This window comes from Musca domestica, unplaced genomic scaffold (genome assembly GCF_030504385.1).
Source record: "Musca domestica strain aabys unplaced genomic scaffold, Musca_domestica.polishedcontigs.V.1.1 66, whole genome shotgun sequence".
NCBI lineage: Eukaryota > Metazoa > Arthropoda > Insecta > Diptera > Muscidae > Musca > Musca domestica.
Window position 1 is genome coordinate 1,475,553 of NW_026712376.1, and position 21,925 is coordinate 1,497,477.

Sequence of the window (21,925 nt, forward strand, 5' to 3'; positions counted from 1 at the left end):
AAAATTATTTACATGAATAAGGAAATCCTATTTCTTTTTCAATTATCGGAAAATATTATGAAAAAAAAGTAATTTAAAATCTCTGAAATTATTTGCTAAGGATTAATGGCATTTAGAATTTAAGCCTTTATTAAAATAAGCTCCTTAAGCTGGTTGGATTTTATTATCAATTACTGGCTTAGTTCAACGTAATAATATAAGCGTATTTTGGAGGCATAAAGATAATGGGTTTTCAAGGATTTAAAGAATTAACTATGAACTTACCGTTTTATTGCCTAAATGCTTAACTCGACACCCCAAATAGGCAGACTTCCCCACAAGTGAAGTGATATTTTTTGGCATTGTCACATCGAAATAGGGTTCATTCCATCTGTGACTATGGGAATAGTGACCCGGTGGTAAGTGCGTTGGCTTCTGATCCACATTATTGTGATTTGGATTGCCGGACAGTCTTTGGTAGCACATCGATAAACCTGAAAAGAAAAATATGAAAAATAGTTAAATTGTTAAGCAAATATTTCTCGTTGTCCAACCTGAAAAAAATATCAAGAAAAAAACAGTAAGTTCAGCCGGGCTGAACTTTGAATACCATCCACCATTTGGAACGAATTTGCAATTTTTTTAAAAAAATAAAATCCGTTAAAAATTCTCTTAAAATCGTAAAAAATACCGAATTTAGCCGTTATATTGGGGTCTATACGAAGAAGTGGACCTGCATAGGCAATTTCATCATAGGCCATTACTATATTCAAATACGAAACTTGAAAAAAAATCCGATGAATAATGTACCTAAAATCATCAAAATACAGAATAAAGGGAGGTACTTATATATAGGGCCTATACGAAGGACCTGCATAGGCAATTTTCTGTCATAGACTGTAGTTCCCATTAGGAACTTCAAATACGAATGTGCCAAATAACGGCACATCTAAATAACGGTTTTAGACCCTAAGTCCAAATTCGTTTCAGGACATTTGGAGTCGATCAAGCGATGTCCAACCATCCGTCCGTCCGTCCGTCTGTCTGTCTACGGTCTGGTGCGCACGATAACTCTCGAAGGGAGTATCCGATTTGGTCCAATCATACATCATCGTAATATTATTTTCAAACTTAGACAAAATTCGGAGATGGACAATATCGGTCCACTCCTTCTGCTACATTCCCCACAAAGGGTCAACATTTTTAGGACTAATATTTTACTGTACAGGAAGAGAAAAGATAATCTAATTTTGCTCCATCTTTGCAAATCCTAATGTTTGCATCAGTGCTCAGGTCACTGATGAACAATATAGGTCCACTCCATCAAGGGGTCAATATTTTGAGTAATTATAACTCTTACAAAATGTGATGTAAAATTCCGTTTGCCTTCAAATTACATACGTCATCATATTTTTAATAACCCATGGTCTTGTATGAAGATGAAATATATCGGTCCATTCCCTCTGGTACCTCCCCCACATATGGTCAACATTTTGAATATACATGAAGCTCATAAAACGCGAAATATCCGATTTCATTTAGACTTGGTACATCTCGATGTTTCCATAGACACATAATCTTATATATATATGGAAGAAATCGGACCCTTTCTTCTTGTACCTGCCCCACATATTGTTCATGATTTGTAAAACAAAACGCTCAAAAAAGCGAAATAAGCATCCTCTCTTCAAATTTCACACAAACAGACATTTTTGCTAATACAAGACCTGTTGTGAAGATTATATATATCTCTTGCTACATCTATATATTTCTCTCAACCAGAAACCTGAGATGAATATGGAATTTATGGTTTCTCATAAAATTGGATAGAAATGTTAAATTTTTTATAATTTTGCCCATAGCAATATTTTTATCTCTATTAGATGAAGTATGAAAATGGAATACTTCGGTCGACTTGACTTGGTACTTGACGCACATTTGAGCATTTTCTAAAAATTATCACGTATCTATATCTATAAAAGAGGAAAATGTTTGTACGTTTGTTTGTTTGTTTGTTTGTTTGTTTGTAAATTATGGACTCGAAAACTGCTGAATAGATTTTTCTGAAAATTTCCATATATACTGCAACATCGCCTGAAAGTAACATAGGCTATATAAATTTTTGAATTTCCACTTGGAACTGGAGATATAGCATCAGAATCGGAGGTACCTCCCAAAAATTTAGATTTTATATGCACATATCTATTGATCGGTTAAAGATACAGTCTCCAAATTTGGAATGTGTAACGGAATTTGGAACAAAAATAAGTTTGCTAAATTATATTGTAATCGGTTCAGATTTGGATATAGCTCCCATATATATTTTCGACCGATTTCGTTCATTTGATGCCTCAAACACAATATGAATGTTCGATTCCAATGAAATTTGGAATATGTGACGGGATTTGATCCGAAAATAAATTTGTCAAATTATATTGAAATCGGTTCAGATTTGGATATAGCTCCCATATATATTTTCGGCCGATTTCAAGCATTTGATGCACCAAACACGCTATGTATCCCCAATTTCAATGAAATTTGAAACGTGTGATAGATTTTATCTAAAAAATTTATTTCCCAAATTATATTGAAATCGGTTCAGATTTGGATATAGCTCCCATATACATTTTCGGCCGATTTCATGTATTTGGTAGACCAAACAGGATATGTACTTCCAATTGTAATGAAATTTAAAATAAGTAACGGAATCGGGAGCAAAAATGAATTTTTCAAATTATATTGAATTCGGTTCAGATTTGGATATAGCTCCCATATATATTTTCGACCGATTTCATGTATTTGATGCACCAAACACGCTATGTATCTCTAATTTCAATGAAATTTGAAATGTGTAGCGGAAATTAAAACAAATATACATTTGTCAAATTATATTAAAATCGGTTCAGATTTGGATATAGCTCTCATATATATTTTCGACCGATTTCAAGTATTTTATGCATCATACACGATATGTATGTTCGATTTCCAAGAATTTTGGAATATGTAACGGGATTTTGATTAGAAAATAAATTAGTCAAATTATATTAAAATCGGTTCAGATTTGGATATAGCTCCCATATATATTATCCGCCGATTTCACATATTTGATGCACATTTGACAAATTATATTCAAATACGCTCAGATGTGATTATAGCTCCATATATATACTCAGCCGATTTCACATATTTGATGCACCCAAAGCGAGAGAGACAAAATCTGGCACCAGCAAAAATTGCACAATTATATTGAAATAAGTTGAGGTTTGGATATAGCTAACATATATATTTCGGCCGATTTCATACATATTATGCACCAAACACGATATATATGACCGATTCCAATGAAATTCAGAATGTGTGGCGGAATTTTGTTATAATAATAAATGTGATAAATTAATTGGAAATTAGTTAAGATTTGGATATAGCTCCCATATATATATTCTCGGCCGATTTCACATATTTGACGCACCAATTTCAATTAAATATGAAAGGTGTAGCGGAGTTTGGTGTAAAAGTAATTTTTTTAAATTATATTTAAATCGGATCAGATTGGGATATGATTTTAATAAGAACCATTGACCCACAACGCCTTAGGCTAACACTCAAAAACAACACAACAATTTATTTGAAATACGCTTATTACGGCGAAGTATGTTGCTATCTCAAATTCACTACTTGCAATAGAAATGCCACTCTACTTAAAAAAATTGCAGTTTCCTGCACGCTTGGTATTTGCAATGAAATAAATAAATCTAAAGGACAAACCCTTCGTGTATGCATGTCATGTTACTGCTTTTGTAATGATTTTGTTTATTAACGCATTAAATTAGTGCAATATTTTTTTTTTAATTTTTAAATTTGTTTTTCTTTATCCAACATATATTCGTAAATAAAATTTTGAATGCATATAAAATCAAAAGGGGTAGCGAAGCGCACCGGGTTCAGCTAGTACCATATAAAATGAAGGAAGTAACCAATATAGTCCAAATCACATTATATCACATTTATTTAGGTCCGATATTAGGGAATTTCTTGGGAACCTACTCCATAGAGGGTCAACAATTTGAATAATATTAACAGAAGTCAAAATATTTTAAAATAATAAAACATTGGCTGATAATTTTTAACTTGTTTGTGAATTTGTTTTTTTTTGTGTACAATTTAAATGGAGAGTTCCTTTCATTGGGTGTTCGATGAAGAATAATTTTGTCTCTGACGCCATCCTTCTAAAATGTTGCTTTGTTGTGTATTTTTGCCTAAGCTCACAAGTAGAGCGGCTTTAACCCTAAAATGTGTTTTTAATATTTATAAATTTCTGGTATTTAGTTAAGATTGGATTAGGGACATACAGCAGAATTTGATGACAAATTATTTTGACTTGATACGATGCCTTTTAAAAGTAGTTTTTTAACACAATTGGAAAAAGGAACCAAAAAGACCCATTAGGATTAAAATTCGACCTAAATAATCCTCGAATTGCTATGAGTAAAATTGTGAAACTACGTACATACCAAAAATTGAAAGCTCCCAAGGAATATTAAACCAAAAATTTCAAAAAAAATGTGTAATAATATGTTGTTCTGCAATTACAGGGTTGCCCATATTCGACGGACCCATCTGGCAACGCCATAACTTTTGACACAGATGTCACATCGCTTAATGACATACCGCGTTTGAAGCGTCAGTCCAAGCAAATTTTTACCATGAACCAATACACGCCACGCGAGCGCTCTGAAATAGTTGAAATTTACAAGAAGTCAATTGTGAAAACTCAACGTGCTTTAAAAACAAAAAAATGTGAGAAGTACGCCTTCTAAGAACACCATTAAGCGTTTATACGAACAATTTTCGAGTGGTAAGGCTCTTTCTAATCCAAAGAGGCCATATAAAAGTCGAACAAGGCGATCGGCCGAGAATATCGCTGCCGTACGAGCCAGTGTTGAGAGGTCCCCAAGAACATCCCAAAAACGCCGTTCTCAGCAGTTGGGCATGGCTCGTTCCACTTTACAACGGATTATTCGCATTGATTTGCATTTGTTCCCGTACAAAATTCAATTGACGCAAAGAATGTTGCCTGCGGACAATCCTCGTCGATTGGAATGGGCCCAAAGGTCCGTCGAATATGGGCAACCCTGCATACATTTTGTAGCACAATGCAATGATTCCATCATTTCGAAGGGATTTTCAAAAAAATCCATTGAAATATCCTGCTAAAATCATACAAATACCGAATATAGGCAGTTACCATTACATTTGGGGCCTATACGGAAGTGCTTACCTGAATTTAAAATTTTTGTCATAAGCCATTTCGATATCTAAATACGAAACTTGAAACAATTCTGGTAAGTAATGTCGCTAAAGCTATGAAAATACCGTTAATGAAGAGGTCCGTTATATGGGGGCTATACCCATAACTGGACCTGCAAAGACAATTCCTATTACGAATTTCAAATACGAAGTTTGAAAGAATTCCGGTGTCGCTATAATAATCATAATACCGAATATAAACAGGTTCGAATATACGGACCAAAACGTGGACATATTTAGCCCATTTTCAATACCATAAGACCTGCAGACCTAACACACATCTGAGCAAAATTTTATCAACCTATTTTATTTCGTTCAGAAGCTAGAGTGATTTGCACAGACGGACAGCGAGACATATATGAATATGATAGTTTAGAAAGTGTTTCCAATATGAATAATGTAGTTAAAATGATCAAAATACCGAATATCGGAAGGTACCGTTATATTGGGGCTATACGAAGGCGTGGACTTGCATAGACAATTTTCTGTCATAGGCTGTAGTAAAATAACAAATGTGAAAGAATTCCCGGTGAATAATGTCGCTAAAATCATCAAAATACCGCATATTGGGGGCTATACCAAAACGTGGCCCATTTCAATAACAAAAGTCCTGCAGATATAATATACATTTGAGTAAAATTTTATCAATCTACTTCTATTCGTTCGGAAGCTAGAGTGATTTCCCACACGGACAGACGTACGGACATAGCTTAATCGACATAGAATTTTATACTAATTAAGAATATATACTTTGTGGGGTCTAAAATGTATTTTTCGAGGTGTTACAAACGGAATGACAAACATAATATACCCTCCTTACTATGGTGGAGGGTATAATAAGAAACAAGAAAAAAAGCAGCTAAGTTCGATGGTGCCGAACTTTTAATACCCTCCATCATTTGAAAGGAACTTGCAAAATTTCAAAAGTTCTGGAATGGCCTCTGATATTATTAAAATACAGAATATCGGGTCGTACAGTCATATGGGGGCTATACGAAAACGTGGACTTGTATGGTAATTTTCCCGCATGGAAGGCGGTGCCTATTGTAAATTCCAAATACACATTTTAAGATATTTCCATTGAAAAATGTTTCGAAAATCGGCAAAATACCCATTATCGAAATGTACCATTGTATGTGGGATATACGAAAATGTAGACTTATATAGGTAATTTTCGTCGTAGGAAGAGGTATTCATTACGAACTAAAAAATACCAAATTTTAAGCAACTTCGATAAATATCTTTAGGAACAATTATATGAATATATGAACATGTGAGCAAGGACAGAGCTTCACGAGTTTCAAATACCAATACCTGGGACAATGTGGCTGGGATCTTCAAAATTATGAATATCTTCCGGTAACATTATACGAATACCGTGGACCAATATGGACAATATTCTGACAAGGACCACAGACTGTATATCTTATTGATCAGCATAAAATTCAATGTCGATTTAGCGATGTCCGACAGTCTGTGAAAATCACTTTAGCTTCCGAAAGAATTAAAGTAGGTCAATAAAATTGTACTAAAATATGTGTTGGGCCTGAAAATGGCCTATATACAGGTGAGATAAGATGTCATTTCTAAGCCACTCGTCCGACAGCTGTTAAAATTATTCCAGTGACAGCTTATTATATTGCTTACAAGCGTACAAAAGCATTTTAGTGAGAATTTTCCAGAATAAAAGTTATTCAAGATGGAATTTAAGCGTGATAGTGTGATTTCGTTAGAGCACTCCAGCATTTAAATGTGAATAAATCTTTTGTGTTTAATATCATCGCTCGTTACCGTGATACTGGTAGCGTAGCTCGACGTCAGGGAAGTGGACGGAAGAAAACAGCAACATCAGCAGAAATGGTTCGAGGAGTAAAGAAGCGACTTGATCGAAACCCGCGGCGCAGTGTCCGAAAAATGGCTGGCGAGCTGAACATATCGCAATATTACATTCCGAATATATTGGAAAATGAGCTCGGGGTAAAGCCATTGAAAGTCCAAAAAGTGGAAAAACTTACACCGCTACAGAAAGAAAATAGACTCAGAAGAGCTAAGGAGTAGCATCGCTTGGCCGAAAGTGGTGAACTGCCGAATTTAGTTTTCTCCGACGAGAAAACATTCGTTTTCCAGCAGTTTGTAAACAAACAAAATGATCGTATTTACTTGCCAAAGAGGTCAACTGAAAATGTGCCCCTTCGGTTGGCCACCAGAGCTTAAGCGCCGGGCATGGTGATGGTGTGGGCAGCCATAACAGCCGATGGTCGCTCTCCGTTCGTATTAATCGACCGTGGCAATCGAATAAATGCCAAATATTATCGCGAAAATATTCTGGAGGGTGTACTAAAGCCTTGGGCACGCAAAAATTTTAGCCGGAGACCCTGGACATTCCAATAGGACCCAGCACCATCGCACTCAGCTCGCGCCACCCAAGAATGATTACAAAATGAGGTTCCTCGCTTCATTTCCTGCGCACAATGGCCACCAAAATCTCCAGATACCAATCCGTTGGACTATTGTGTCTGTAGTATTTTGGAAAGCAAGGTTGGCACTAAAAAGTACCAAAGTGTCGATCACCTCAAGCAAGCGCTTCGCCGGGAAGGGGCCAAAATACCGCAGAACAACATTCGGGCAGCGTGTGACGGTTTCATTGTCCGTTTGAAGGCCATAATTCGTGCTAAAGGTAACCAATTCGAACAAATCTAAACTTATTCTAAAATCTGATAGTTTTTGCTTTCATTCAATAAAGTTTAAAAAAATGTAAAATTTTTTTTTATCTCACCCTGTTGGTACTGGCAACATCAATCCTAATGTTAACTAGGAATTTTGAAAAATTGGATTTATTATTTATTTATGTTAATCGGATTTATCTCAAAGTTCTTAAACTGTCAAAATGCCGAATATCGAGAGGTAGCGTTATATGGGGGATAAACGAAGACGTGGGCCTGTATAGGCAATTTTCTGTCATAGGAAGTTATACCCTTTACGAACACCGAATCCTAAAGTTGAAACAATTCCGGTAAAAAGTGTGTCACAAATCATCAAAGTACCGAATATCGCGAGATACAGTTATATGCGGTCTATAACAAAATCTATGTCGATTTAGCGATCTCCGTCCTTCTGTCTGTCAGTCTGTGGAAATCACTCTAGCTTCCGAACAAATTGAAGTAGGTCCATAAAATTGTACTCAAATGTGTGTTTGGTCTGAAAATGGGCTATATAGGTCCATGTTTAGGTATAGCCCCCATATAACTGTACCTCCCTATTTTCGATATTTTGACGATTTTAGCGACATTGTTTCAAATTTCGTATTTGAAGTTCATATAGGTATTACAGCCTGTGACAGAAAATTGCGTAAGCAGGGCCATGTCTCCGTATAGCTCCCATATAACGGTGCGTCCTTACATTCGGCATTTTGCTGATTTCAGCGACATTATTCACGGAAATGCTTCCAAATTTCGTATTTGCACTAAGTAATAGGTGCTACAATACAGGTTGAGAAAAAACTTTAAGCAATTTCAGACTGCTGTCATTTCTAAATTTATTCCAGTGACAGCTCATTATATTATTTACAATGAATTAACCAAATAGTATATTGAGTTTATGTATAATTAAAATACTTCAAGCCATGATTGTTTGTGTACAGAAATTCAGCACTGATATCTGCTGACCTCCTCGTAAATAACCCTCTAGGTAGCTATATTATGTTTGGTGTAATAATCTTTTCAATTCAGAAAGTCAAATTTCGATTAATGACATAAATTAGTTTTAAATCCACACCATACTAAGGAGTATATATTTAGATTGTCATTTCAATTAAAAACTTCCCTAGGTATTTTTGATAAGCATAAAATTCTATGTTCGTATTTCCAAAGGTATCACTTTCCAAGTGGCGAAGCATATAACATCTAAAAACTTTCTACTTTTACACTTTAGACAAAGTTTCCTATTTAATTTGCTAAATTGTACACTTTATGGAATTATAAAAATGAACCTCTCACAAGCCCTTTGCTACGACATTCATTACCAACCAATGTGTGCCGTTTGATTGGTCAATATGTCCCAACGTTGTGTATTACAAGTTGTAGTTGTAGGAGTGGGTTGCTAAAAGACCATTGTGTGCTGTCTACTGCTGACAAAATGGAGACAGTTTACGCAACGTAATCGGGATTTACCTCCCCCTAACCCCCCTTTCTAATGTGCAACCCAATTAGCAGCGTTACGTCTCTGATATGCATTGTGGGTTACTTAAAATCAATGGCATGCCCACTGGTGGATCACATCAGGCAATGGTCATTCTGTATACGCAACTTGTCGCTTTTGTGCGAACTTGTCGCTTTTGTCTCTCTCTCTTTCTCTGTAAATTTTTTGCAAATTTATTCAACATTGTATGCAAGGCTTGCTGGCCGGCCACTTTGTCCTCCGTTCATAACAGCCAAGCATTGCAATCGCCCAAGGACTTGCCATAATTTCTATGAAATGTGTACGCAAATGTAAAGGGAGAAATCCATAAATCAATTGTTGCACAACAAATTTGTCCTAAAATGGTCAAAGTGTCACAATGAATGGATGTTGTACTTGAATAACGTAAGGACCGGATTCAGAAAATTTTATGAAATTTCGTTGCATATCCGATGTGCGGCTCGGCTTAGCAAAAGGACGCACATTGCAGGAGTGAGAACGACCCACTCCCACTCGGAGTATGCGTTCCAAATTAGATTGCATTATGCATTTTCGACCATTATCCGTTCTTCTGTTCGCACATGATCAATGTGCAATGGGCAGAAGGAGAGCTATTCTATTTCAGGCTTAATGTTATTTGGCATTTATTTCAAGAAATGGTTTAATTCATTGCCGGTACTGTCATTGCAAACATACATAAATGTTGTATAAATTCCTGCATTTCGAATGGACAATTCAACAAACTTTTGCCAGGATTTACGAATCGATTGTATTGTGGTTTCCTGCAAGGTAGGTTGTCGCAAAACAAGACAATTGTAAACTCAAACAATACTCATGTACATGAAAAGGTTAATATGGTCATTCATCAACCTTTGTTAAATCAAAGCTTTTTAAGTTTTGTAAAATACCATTGCGTTGAGATGAACAATTTGTTTGTGGGATTTGTATTATAGCAACAGGATTCGTTGTTCTCCCAATGCTGATAAATTAATTTTATTTAAAATATTGTTGTAATAACAAATTATCATGAACTACTCGAATTTGTATGTGGAAATAAATACACATAGAGCTTCTCAACGAAATGTTTGCAGAATGAAAAATATAGAAAAACATAAAAAAATAAAAAAGGTCAAAATTCGAGCGGGCCAATTCTACAATAACCTACACCGCCATGCGTATTTAGTAGAGCTCCCATAACAAACCAGTAAAGAAAGTCTTAAAGTCGGGCGGGGCCGACTTCATGATACCCTACACCACTTTGCTTATTTAGTAGAGCTCCACATAACAATTAAAAGTTTTTATGGGAGAATTCAATCATACAAGCAATGATTATAATTATAATTTAAAGTTCAAAGGACTAAATATGCCGAAGAATTTGTATATTTTCAATTCGGACTTGTGTTGCCCATTTGGTGCACAAATAATTTAAATTCGAATAAAAATATATATGGGAGCTATATCCAAATCTGAACCGATCTCGATAAAAATTAGCAAATATATTTCTGAGCTGTATTTGATATATTTCCCTGAATATCGTTGTTACGGAGTGCATATTACGGCTGTGTGTAACAAATATAACAGATCGGATGAACAATATATATGGAAGCTATAGCTATATCTGAACCGATCTTCACCAAATATGACATACTAGCTTCTAGACTCAATTCGGTCGTAAGTGCCAAATTCCATCCCATTTAGACAACTATTAGACGCTTGGTGCACAATAAAAGGTAAATCGGGCGAAGTTATATATGGTAGCTATATCCAAATCTGAACCGATCCCGAGAAAATTTGGCAAATGTATTTCTGAGCAGTATTTGATATATTTCCCCAAATATTGTTGTTGCAGAGTGCATATTACGGCTGCGGAGAACAAAAATAACAAATCGGATGAACAATATATATGGGAGCTATAGCTATATCTGAACCGAATTCGATCACATTTGGCATACTTATTTTTAGGCCTAATTTGGGTGTAAGTGCAAAATTCCATTCAATTCAGGCTGATATTACACGTTTGGTGCACAATAAAAGGCTAATCGGACGAAGATATATATGGGAGCTATATCTAAATTTTGACCGATTATCTCCGACCTACATAGGCATTGTTTGTTATAAGCCATTGCCATATTATAAACGGGTATAATGTAGCATCTTCAAAATACCGTATATAGGGAGGTACCGTTATATCGGAGCTATACGAAGACCTGGACCTGTATAGACAATTTTCTGTCTTAAGCTGTATTATCCATTACGAACTTCAAATACGACATCTCAAACAATTTCGGTGGGTATTGTACCTAAACTCGTCAAAATACCGAATATATGGGTGTACTGATATATGGGGCCTATTCGAAGACCTGAAAAAAATTTTGTGGCACAGACTGTAGTTCCCAGTACGAACACTAAATGCGTAATTTGAAACTACTCCGGTGAATAATAACGCTAAAATCATCAAAATACCGAATATAGGGAGGTACCGTTATATGGGGGCTATACGAGGACGTGGACCTGCACAGATAATTTTCTATCCTAGGCTGTAGTATCCAAATTTGAAACCATTCCGGTGAATAATTACGCCAAAATCTCCAAAGTACCGAATATAGGGAGGTACCGTTATATGGGGGCTATATGAAAACGTAGACCTACATGGCCCATTTACGAAATTAACCTGCCTACTGGAAAAATAAACATGTGTGAAAAATTTTAGCCTTCTATTTCAATTCGTTCGAAAGACAGCGTGATTACAACAGACAGACGGACATCGCTAAATCGGCTTAGAATTTTACGCTGATCAAGATTATATACACTTGGTGGGTCTGAAATGAGTATTTCGAGGAGTTACAAACCAAATGACAAAGTTAATATACCCTCCATAGTATAGTGGAGAGTATAAAAATATACCCCCAGTTCCGCAAAATGAAAACGTACGTTCCAAAATTCACTCCATTTGGACTGATATTAGCCATTATTTGCATAATAAACTTGAAATGGGATTAAGGATATTTAGGAGCAATATCCAAATCTTAGCCGATCTTTATAAAAATTGGCAAAGGTATTTCCGATATCTAGTAGCAAATATCATTGTTGTCGTATGGATAAACACCAAATCGGATGAAACATATCTGTGGGTGTTATAGCTATATCTGAACCGATTTTCTCCAAATTTGATGTACCTGCTTCTAGACTAAATTCGATAGGATGTACCAAAATGCAGGACTTTTGGGCAGATATTGGCCATTTGGTGTACATTAACCCGAAATCGGTTGAAGGGAAGGTATATGGGAGCTATATCCAAATCTGAATAGATCTTCATACAATTTGGTAGAGGTATTTCCGAGTTCTATAAGATATCTGGTACCAAATATCATTGTTGTCTGATGGATATGGATTTCACCAAATACAATAGGGTTCGGCCTTGGGCCAAGCAAATGATTTGTTGAAAATTTCATCTCAATCGGATAATAAATGCGACCTGCATTTTGTTCACAAATATACATGGACAGATGGACGGTCGAGAAGAAGTGGACCGATATTGTCCGTTTTTACGCCAGATCAAGAAGAGATAAAAATGATAGGACTTCCAAATTTGGAGCAAAAACCCGATGATCCTTTATCGTTCTAAGAAGAAAGATATTTTATTTAAAAGTTTCGACATGGACAGATGGACGGACGAGAAGAAGTGGACCGATATTGTCCGTTTTTACGCCAGATCAAGAAGAGATAAAAATGATAGGACTTCCAAATTTGGAGCAAAAACCCGATGATCCTTTATCGTTCTAAGAAGAAAGATATTTTATTTAAAAGTTTCGACATGAACAGATGGACGGACGAGAAGAAGTGGACCGATATTGTCCGTTTTTACGCCAGATCAAGAAGAGATAAAAATGATAGGACTTCCAAATTTGGAGCAAAAACCCGATGATCCTTTATCGTTCTAAGAAGAAAGATATTTTATTTAAAAGTTTCGACATGGACAGATGGACGGACGAGAAGAAGTGGACCGATATTGTCCGTTTTTACGCCAGATCAAGAAGAGATAAAAATGATAGGACTTCCAAATTTGGAGCAAAAACCCGATGATCCTTTATCGTTCTAAGAAGAAAGATATTTTATTTAAAAGTTTCGACCTTTTTTGGAGAAGTGTTAGAAGGAGTGGACCGATATTGCATATCTCCGAACTCGATGTTAGTTTTATAATAATATTATGATGTATCAGTTTGGACGAAATCGGGTACTCACTTTGAGAGTTATAGTGCGCACCAGGCAACCAGACGGACAGACGAACGGGCACCCCCTAATCAACTACAAATGTCTGAAACGGATTTGGTGCAAAAAGACTTTGGGTTTTTCTCCGTATCAAATGATATATATACTCTATAGCCATATGGCTGGTGGCATAAATATCGGAATTCAAGATTCCAACGAGTTAAATAATCTACAATCGCAAATTAAATCGGTGATATTTAATGAAAATTGGTTCAGATATAGCTATAGCTCCCATACATATGTTTCATCCGGTTTACATCGGTTCCCATATGTCTATTACTCCGATATATGTTTAAAGTCTGTTTAAAGTCATATCATGCACTCTGTAGCAATGTTATTTGGTACGAGAGGAATAACTGCCTTCGTCAAATTTGGTGGAAATCGATTCAGAATTGGATATACCTCCCTCTTAGATCCCTCCGACTTCAAATTATAAATGCTCTAAAGTCATTTTTCGCAATCAAGAAAGGCTCATACTTGGTACGATAAATTCCTAATATATTGTTCATTTGTTACGGGTAGCTCTAATAAAGCTGCATAATAATGTTGGTTATTATATAGCTGGAATTTTGACCCTTATTTTCTGGGTTTTACGTTTAGGATATGACTTTAATTTAATTTTGTTAAATTTTGGCAATTCGAGTTTTGGTACTTGTTGCTAAAAAATGTTAAATATAGGTATAGCCCTTATATGAAAAATTACGCTTAGTCGTCGGAAACTAGAAAAATATATTCCTATTTCCGTATGACTTCTGAAATCAAGGTAAAGGCCACACTATTTTTTTTTTGAAATTCGGCAAAAAGGTTTTATTTTGTGCCTAAAACGGCACTTCCCGATTTTCGAAGAATTTTTTTTTCAAGATTTTAGCAAAAATTTTCAACAAATTCATAATTTGATATTTTGGGTTCTCGGTGAATGAACATTTTATTGGCAGAATGTTTCAATACAAGTCCTATGTATAGTGATGGTCTCAAAAACATTTTATAAACAAACAAGGTGAACTTAAGAGCCTCAGAAATCTTCCATTACAGATCTACCACTTGTATTTCTAAACGAATTGACTGTAACTCGTCAAATTGACTTCCCTTTAAGTCAGGCTATAAGATTCTATATGCCTTTTTCAAGCAACCAATTTAAATACAAATGTGGTTCTCCCATGGTGGGTGGCATTAAAATGTTACTCCGACTGAACTAAATGCCGTTCTCACTTATCTGTTTCCAAAAAAGTAATTTTGATTTGGTAAATCCGTTTTTCTTCGGTGAACATGATTTGTCTGTATAGTTTTACCAATACTCTTGAAAACATACTTTTCTTCAGAGTCACAAACCAACTCAGGCATTTGTGGTAATCCCAGTTTTCGATTCCAAGTAAGAACATAAAACTATTATTTCTTGTGATTTACGTTTGAATGCATACCGAGCAGTGGTATTTTTAAGAAATGTCGAAACTATTTGCTGAACAAAGTTGTTTTCTTTTATACGTTTCTAAATTTAGTTGCATGCCATAGGTAAACGTGTCTGCTCTAAATTTAGACTATTGCACTTGTGCTTGTGGCCAGACCTCCCGCTACTTTCAAATATACAGAGGAATTTATGTAAGGCCGAACGACACACACTTGTTCCATACATACATACATCTGAACATATTTGGTGTCAACTTCAAAACTAAACTCTTATGGTCACAGTACACGGAAAGGCTTGTTATAAATTATAATAAACTTAAAAATAAATTTTCCATTTATTTGACGCTGATGACTTTCACAGAGCACAACACTAAGGGGGTTTCTGGTATTTAACAAAAATGTGAAATAATGGTAAAAGGAATCCCGACGAGGAGAACTGCCCGTCATCGGTCAAAGAGTGGTATACCTTTTTAGCAAAAACAAAAAAGTAAGACAAATAAAAAAGCAGCTAAGTTTGGTCGGGTCGAACTTTTAATACCCTCCATCATTTGGAAACAACTTAAAAATTAAAAAAAAGAAACAAACATATAAAAAAGCAGCTAAGTTCGGCCGGTCGAACTTTCAATACCCTCCATCGTATGGAAACATCTTAAAAATTAAAAAAAAAATACAAGTAAAAAAGCTGTAAGTTCGGCCGGGCCCTCCACCATATGGTACAAATTTGACAATTTCCAAAAAAAAAAAAAAAACAGTAAAGAAAGCCTTAAAGTCGGGCGGGGCCGACTTTATGATACCCTACACCACTTTGCTAATTTAGTAGAGCTCCACATAACAAATAATAGTTTTTATGGGAGAATTCAATCATACACGCTATGATTATAATTATAATTTAAAGTTCAGAGGACTAAGTATGCCGAAGCATTTGTATCTTTTAAATTCGGAATTGTATTGCCCATTTGGTGCACAATTAATTTGAAATCGGATAAAGATATATATGGGAGCTATATCCAAATCTGAACCGATCTCGATAAAATTTGGCAAAGATATTTCTGAGCTGTATTTGGTATATTTCCCTGAATATCGTTGTTACGGAGTGCATACTACGGCTGTGGGTAACAAATATGACAAATCGGATGAACAATATATATGGGAGCTATAGCTACATCTGAACCGATCTTCCATTTGGACAAATATTAGACGTTTGGTGCACAATAAAAGGTAAATCGGACGAAGTTATATATGGGAGCTATATCCAAATCTGAACCGATTCCGATAAAATTTGGCAAGTTTATTTCTGAGCTGCATTTGATATATTTCCCCAAATATTGTTGTTGCAGAGTGCATATTACGGCGGCGGTGGACAAAAATAACAAATCGGATGAACAATATATATGGGAGCTATAGCTATATCTGAACCGATTTCGATCAAATTTGGCATACATATTTTCAGACCTAATTTGGGTGTATATGCAAAATTCCATACAATTCGGCCTGATATTACACGTTTGGTGCACAATAAAAGGCAAATCGGACGAAGATATATATGGGAGCTATATCTAAATTTTGACCGATTAGTTCCAATTTCAATAGGGTTCGTCCTTGGGCCAAACAAATGATCTGTGCAAAATTTCATCTGGATCGGGCAATAAATGCGACTTGTACTTTGTTTACAAAAATACATGGACAGACGGATGGACATGCATAAATCGACTCAGAATGTGATTCTATGCAGATCATCAAAAGGAACTATGGGTCTATCTCGTTTCCTTCTGCCTGTTACAAACAAATGCACAAAGACATAATACCCTGACCACCTTGTGGTGTAGGGTATAATGACCACCTTGTGGTGTAGGGTATAATGACCACCTTGTGGTGTAGGGTATAAAAAAATAAAATCCGTTTAATATTCTGTTAAAATCTTAAAAATACCGAATGCCTATACGACGACGTAGACCTGCATAGGCAACTTTTGTCATAAGTTATTACAATATTTAAATGCGAAACTTGAAGAAAAATCTGTTTATAATGTAGCTAAAATCATCAAAATACCGAATATAGGGGGTATCGTTATATGGGGGCTATACGAAGGCGTGGACCTGCACAGACAATTTTCTGGCATGGGCTGAAGTATCCATTACGAACTTCACATGCGAAATTTGAAACAATCCCGGTAAATAATGTCGCTAAAATCATCAAAATACCGAATATCAGGAGGTACGGTATATGGAGGCTATACGAAGACGTGGACCTACATGGCCCATTTTCTGTTTTATGCTGCAGTATCTATTACGAACTTCAAATACCAAATTTGGAACGATTCCGTTTAATAATGTCGCTAAAATCATAAAAATACCGAATATTCCGGGGGTTACGTTATATCGGGGCTATATGAAGACGTGGACCTTCATGGCTCATTTTTTTACTTAGGATGTAGTATACATTACGAACTTCAAATACCAAATTTGAAACGATTCCGGTAAATAATGTCGTAAAAATCATCACAATACCGAATATCGGGGGGTACCGTTATATGAGGGCTATACGAAGACGTGGGCCTATACAGATAATTTTCTGGGTTAGGCTGAAGTATCTATTACGAACTTCAAATGCCAAATTGGAAACAATTCCGGTGAATAATGTCGCTAAAATCATCAAAAGACCGAATATCAGGAGGTACCGTTATATGGGGGCTATATGATAACTTGGAGCTACATAGCCCATTAACGAACGTAACCTGCCTACTGACAAAATATACATGTGTGCAAAATTTTAGCCTTCTATCTCATTTTGTTCGAAAGATAGCGTGATTACAACAGACAGACGGACAGACAGACAGACGGGCATGGCTAAATCGTCTTAGAATTTTACGCTAATCAAGAATATATATACTTTGTTGGGTCTGACATGAGTATTTCGAGGAGTTACAAACGGAATGACAAAATTAATATACCCTCCATAGTATAGTGGAGGATATAAAAACTGTCGAAAATTACCTTCCAAATGAAACCCGTTATGTGGGGCCTATACGAAGACGTGGATCTGCATAAATTTATTGGCACAGACTGTAGTACCGATTCCTGAATATCGAGTGGTATCGTTATATTCGAGCTATACGAAGACGTGGACCTGCATATGCAATTTTTTTGTGCCAAAATACACATGTGTGCAAAGTTTTAGCCTTCTCAATCTCATTTCGTTTCGACTTAGAATCTTTGTTGGGCCTGACATGAGTATTTCGAGAAGTTAGAATGGTGGAGAAAAAAAATCTGTCCGTAAGGCTGACCGACTGTATTCGAGGGGTATGCGTCACTTCTGTCGAAATCATCAAAATACCGAATATCGGGAAAATGTGATGTAAAAACGTCAAGCAATACATATAAAAATTATTCAGCAACAACAATAGATAACCCTTATGCAACATTCTATAGCGACTATTTTCTGTCGCAAGAAATTGAATCTATTATGAACTCAAAATATTCTGCTAGAGCTGTGGCTAAAATCCTCAAATATCAGAATATGGACAATGTTTTGCCACAGTAGGTACAACTCATTAAGAGCTCCAAATACTGAAATTTCAAACTATACTGCTAGAATATGTGTAATATCATTATCGACGAATATGGGGAAGTATCGTTGCCGTTTAAATTCCAAAAGATTTTAGCTCTTAAAATCACCCCGTGCAAATCATAAGACTTGAAATCGCAAATTTTCAATTTCGCTTGAAAGATTAGGGATAATTTTTTTATTCTTTATTCTACTACATATCCAAAGAATGCGAATTTAACGTTAGCAAAGGACAATGCGGACTCTAAAAAATTAAATGGATATTTGTTTCTAATTATTTATAGACTTTTGGTAGGCTAACAATTCATATGGCCAGTAGTAGTAAAAACAAGTAAAACAAGTTAAAAAGTATCAGTCGGTTATACCGACAGATGTATACTCTCAGCCTGTTGGCCCTTTACTGGGGAGCTTTCGAAGGTGTGGGTCCATATTGCCCATTTCGTATCTGACATAAGTCTAAGTTGATGTATCCCATCTCCATGGATATTTGTAGCAATATTATGAAGTACCACGTTTGAAAATAATCGGATGCTCATTTCGCCTTTTATAACTGTCATTGTTATTCAAAAATTTGACCCGTTGAGAAGGAGGTGGCAGAAGTAGTTTTCCGTTCTATTTGTCCTTGAAGTCTAGTGTTGGTAAAATAATTGGGATGTGTGAAATTTGAGGACCCTGGGACTGTTATTTCATAAGTTATAAAGGAGACGATCATTAAAAATATTGACACATTGTGGGAGAGGTACAAGAAGGAGTGACACCAGATCTTGTGTCAATAAAAATGTTGGGATGTGTGAAATTGGAAGACAATCGGCTCTTATTATACCCTACAACACTATGTGTTGGGGGTATTATAAGTTTGATTGGCCCAAAAATTATGTAACACCTCGAAATATTGGTTTCCCATATAGGAAAGTATATATGGATCTTCCTAGCTCGACGAGCTGAGCCGATCTAGCTATGTATGTCCGTCCGTCTGTCCGTCTGTCCGTGTTAATTTGTAATCACGCTACAGGTCGCAATTATGGCCCGATCCTTACAAAATTTTGCACGAAGGTGGGGTTAGGGTCAGAATAGAAGCCTATTTCTTTTGGAGATGATCGTCAAATGTTTAGGGGTTGAAATGGACCAAATACTGAAAAAATGTCGAATTTTGCAGTAGCTATTCAGGTCGCAATTATAGACCAATCGACGCGGAATTTCGCATGTAACTAGAGTTTAGGGCGAGGAAGAAGCCTACCAATTTGGGTGGTCATCGGATAATATTTAGCGGGTAAAATAGACCATATCTTTTGTGTTAAAAAAAATTCAAAATTTTTCATTAAACCGCGAATATTTTAAATCCCGGCGAAATCACAAAGCCATGACAAGGTTACTTCTGATCTTTACATTGATGTTAACATCCAACAAAACGGATATATGTGCGATATATATGTTTATCAAAGAAGTTATGCTTGAAAAATCTCTTATATGTCGAGAACGGCTGAACTGATTTCGACAGTTCTCATTAATTCAGAATGGCCTCTTGGCAGGAAAGAAAAAACGTCTAAAAAATCGCATAAAAATATCTCTCTACAAAATATTGATTTTGTAATATTTTCTCATATTTTTTTCAATTTTGTCATATTTTTGGCATATTTTCATTCTGAATTAAACATTTGGTAATATTTCTACAGCTAACAAAACTAAGTAGTTAGGATATCAGGATATCATATACAGATCGCATTTATGGCCCGATCCTTACGAAATTTTGCATGGAGATAAGATGAGGGTCAGAATAGAAGCCTACACTTTTTGGAGATGATCGCCATATATTTAGGGGTTGAAATGGACCAAAAAACGCTGATTTCGTGGAAGAATATAGTCAAATGTCTGTATCTCATATAGATGCGTTTCAGTCAAAAACCAATAATAAATGTTAATCTTTTGCCACTTCTGAGAGATTATAGGTCTTTGAGAAATATTGGCTCCAGATCTAGGAAAACCATTTACGTGCAACATCTACCAATAATTTGGAAATGAGCAAATTAGTTTAAGTTGCTATTATTCGAAAATTAGAGAACGGAACCTGATGGTTTTCTTTTATAATTTGTCACAATATCTTGTGGAATTCTTTCGAGTATCTCGCCTATATAAAATGTATCGTTTATTATAGTGTTGTAGGGTATTCAACGGTCGGCCCCGCTCGACTGTAGCCTTTGCTTACCGACATTATCCTTTTTGCACTTGACCTAGCAGTAGCAAAAATATGGGGATTTGCAAAGTTTGCACAAAATCGAACGATCCTTTACCTCGCTATGAGGAAAATTATTTTCCTTGAAAATGTTTACCTTTTGTGGATGCCCACAGTCGTATGGCTACAGAGGGTGTATAGCATTTAATACGGCCAAAATGTGCCTCATCGAAATAACGGTTTTAGACCAAATCCGTTTCAGAAAATTTGGAGTCAAGCGTTGTCCGTCCATCCGATTTGATCCAAACTTGGTATTATGGTCAAACTTAGATCTTGAACGGAAATGGGCTAAATCGGTGCTCTCCATCTGGTACCTTCCCCACAAATATATATGGAAGCTATATCTAAATTTGGACCGATTCTCACAAACCGATTGTCAATAGGTTTCGTGGTATTTATTATTAATTTCCACTCTAAAATAAAATTGTGGTCACAGTTTGGGGGAGAACAACTCCATTTGCCCTGAAGAACAGAATCATTGTGAGTCGAACTTTCTAGGTATGGTTTAATGCGTTTTTTGATTGTGACCCTGAGGTGCATCAACTCATAGGCCAATATATACATATTTGCAGCTTGTAAATCTTATTTTTGAGATGAATATGTCAGTCGAATCGAAAAATATTTTTTTGTGGAATATTTATTTTTTGAGATGAGTCAGTCAAATCGTAGAAGGATTTTTTGTGGAATATTTCGTTCATTTAGCTCCATATTTTCTACGTCAACGTCATCACTCATTTCATAAAAAAGTAAAAAATTTCCGGCTTCAAATGCTTTAGAAAAATATGGTCCATAATATTTTAGGTATGATTCGTTCGAACAAGAAAACCATATTTTGATAACATTTTCAAATCAACACCACCTTAATACATAAACAAGTGCCAGGCACACATATTGCTATTGTCAGGATTTTATACTTTAATATCCATTTCCCAACTGAGGCATGCAATGCTAAATTGAGTATTGTTGGCCACACAAAAAATGGGAAATAACTACATT

At 35.7% G+C, this 21,925-nt stretch overlaps 1 long non-coding RNA gene across 1 annotated transcript in view; it reads right to left on the reverse strand.

Moving 5' to 3' along the window:
* The window catches only part of LOC101897515 (uncharacterized), a 461,881-nt gene that overhangs the window by 107,111 nt on the left and 332,845 nt on the right, over positions 1-21,925 (reverse strand). Inside the window, exon 3 of the long non-coding RNA XR_009343878.1 lies at positions 265-473. This is a non-coding gene — a long non-coding RNA (uncharacterized LOC101897515). The remainder of the gene's footprint in view (positions 1-264; positions 474-21,925) is intronic.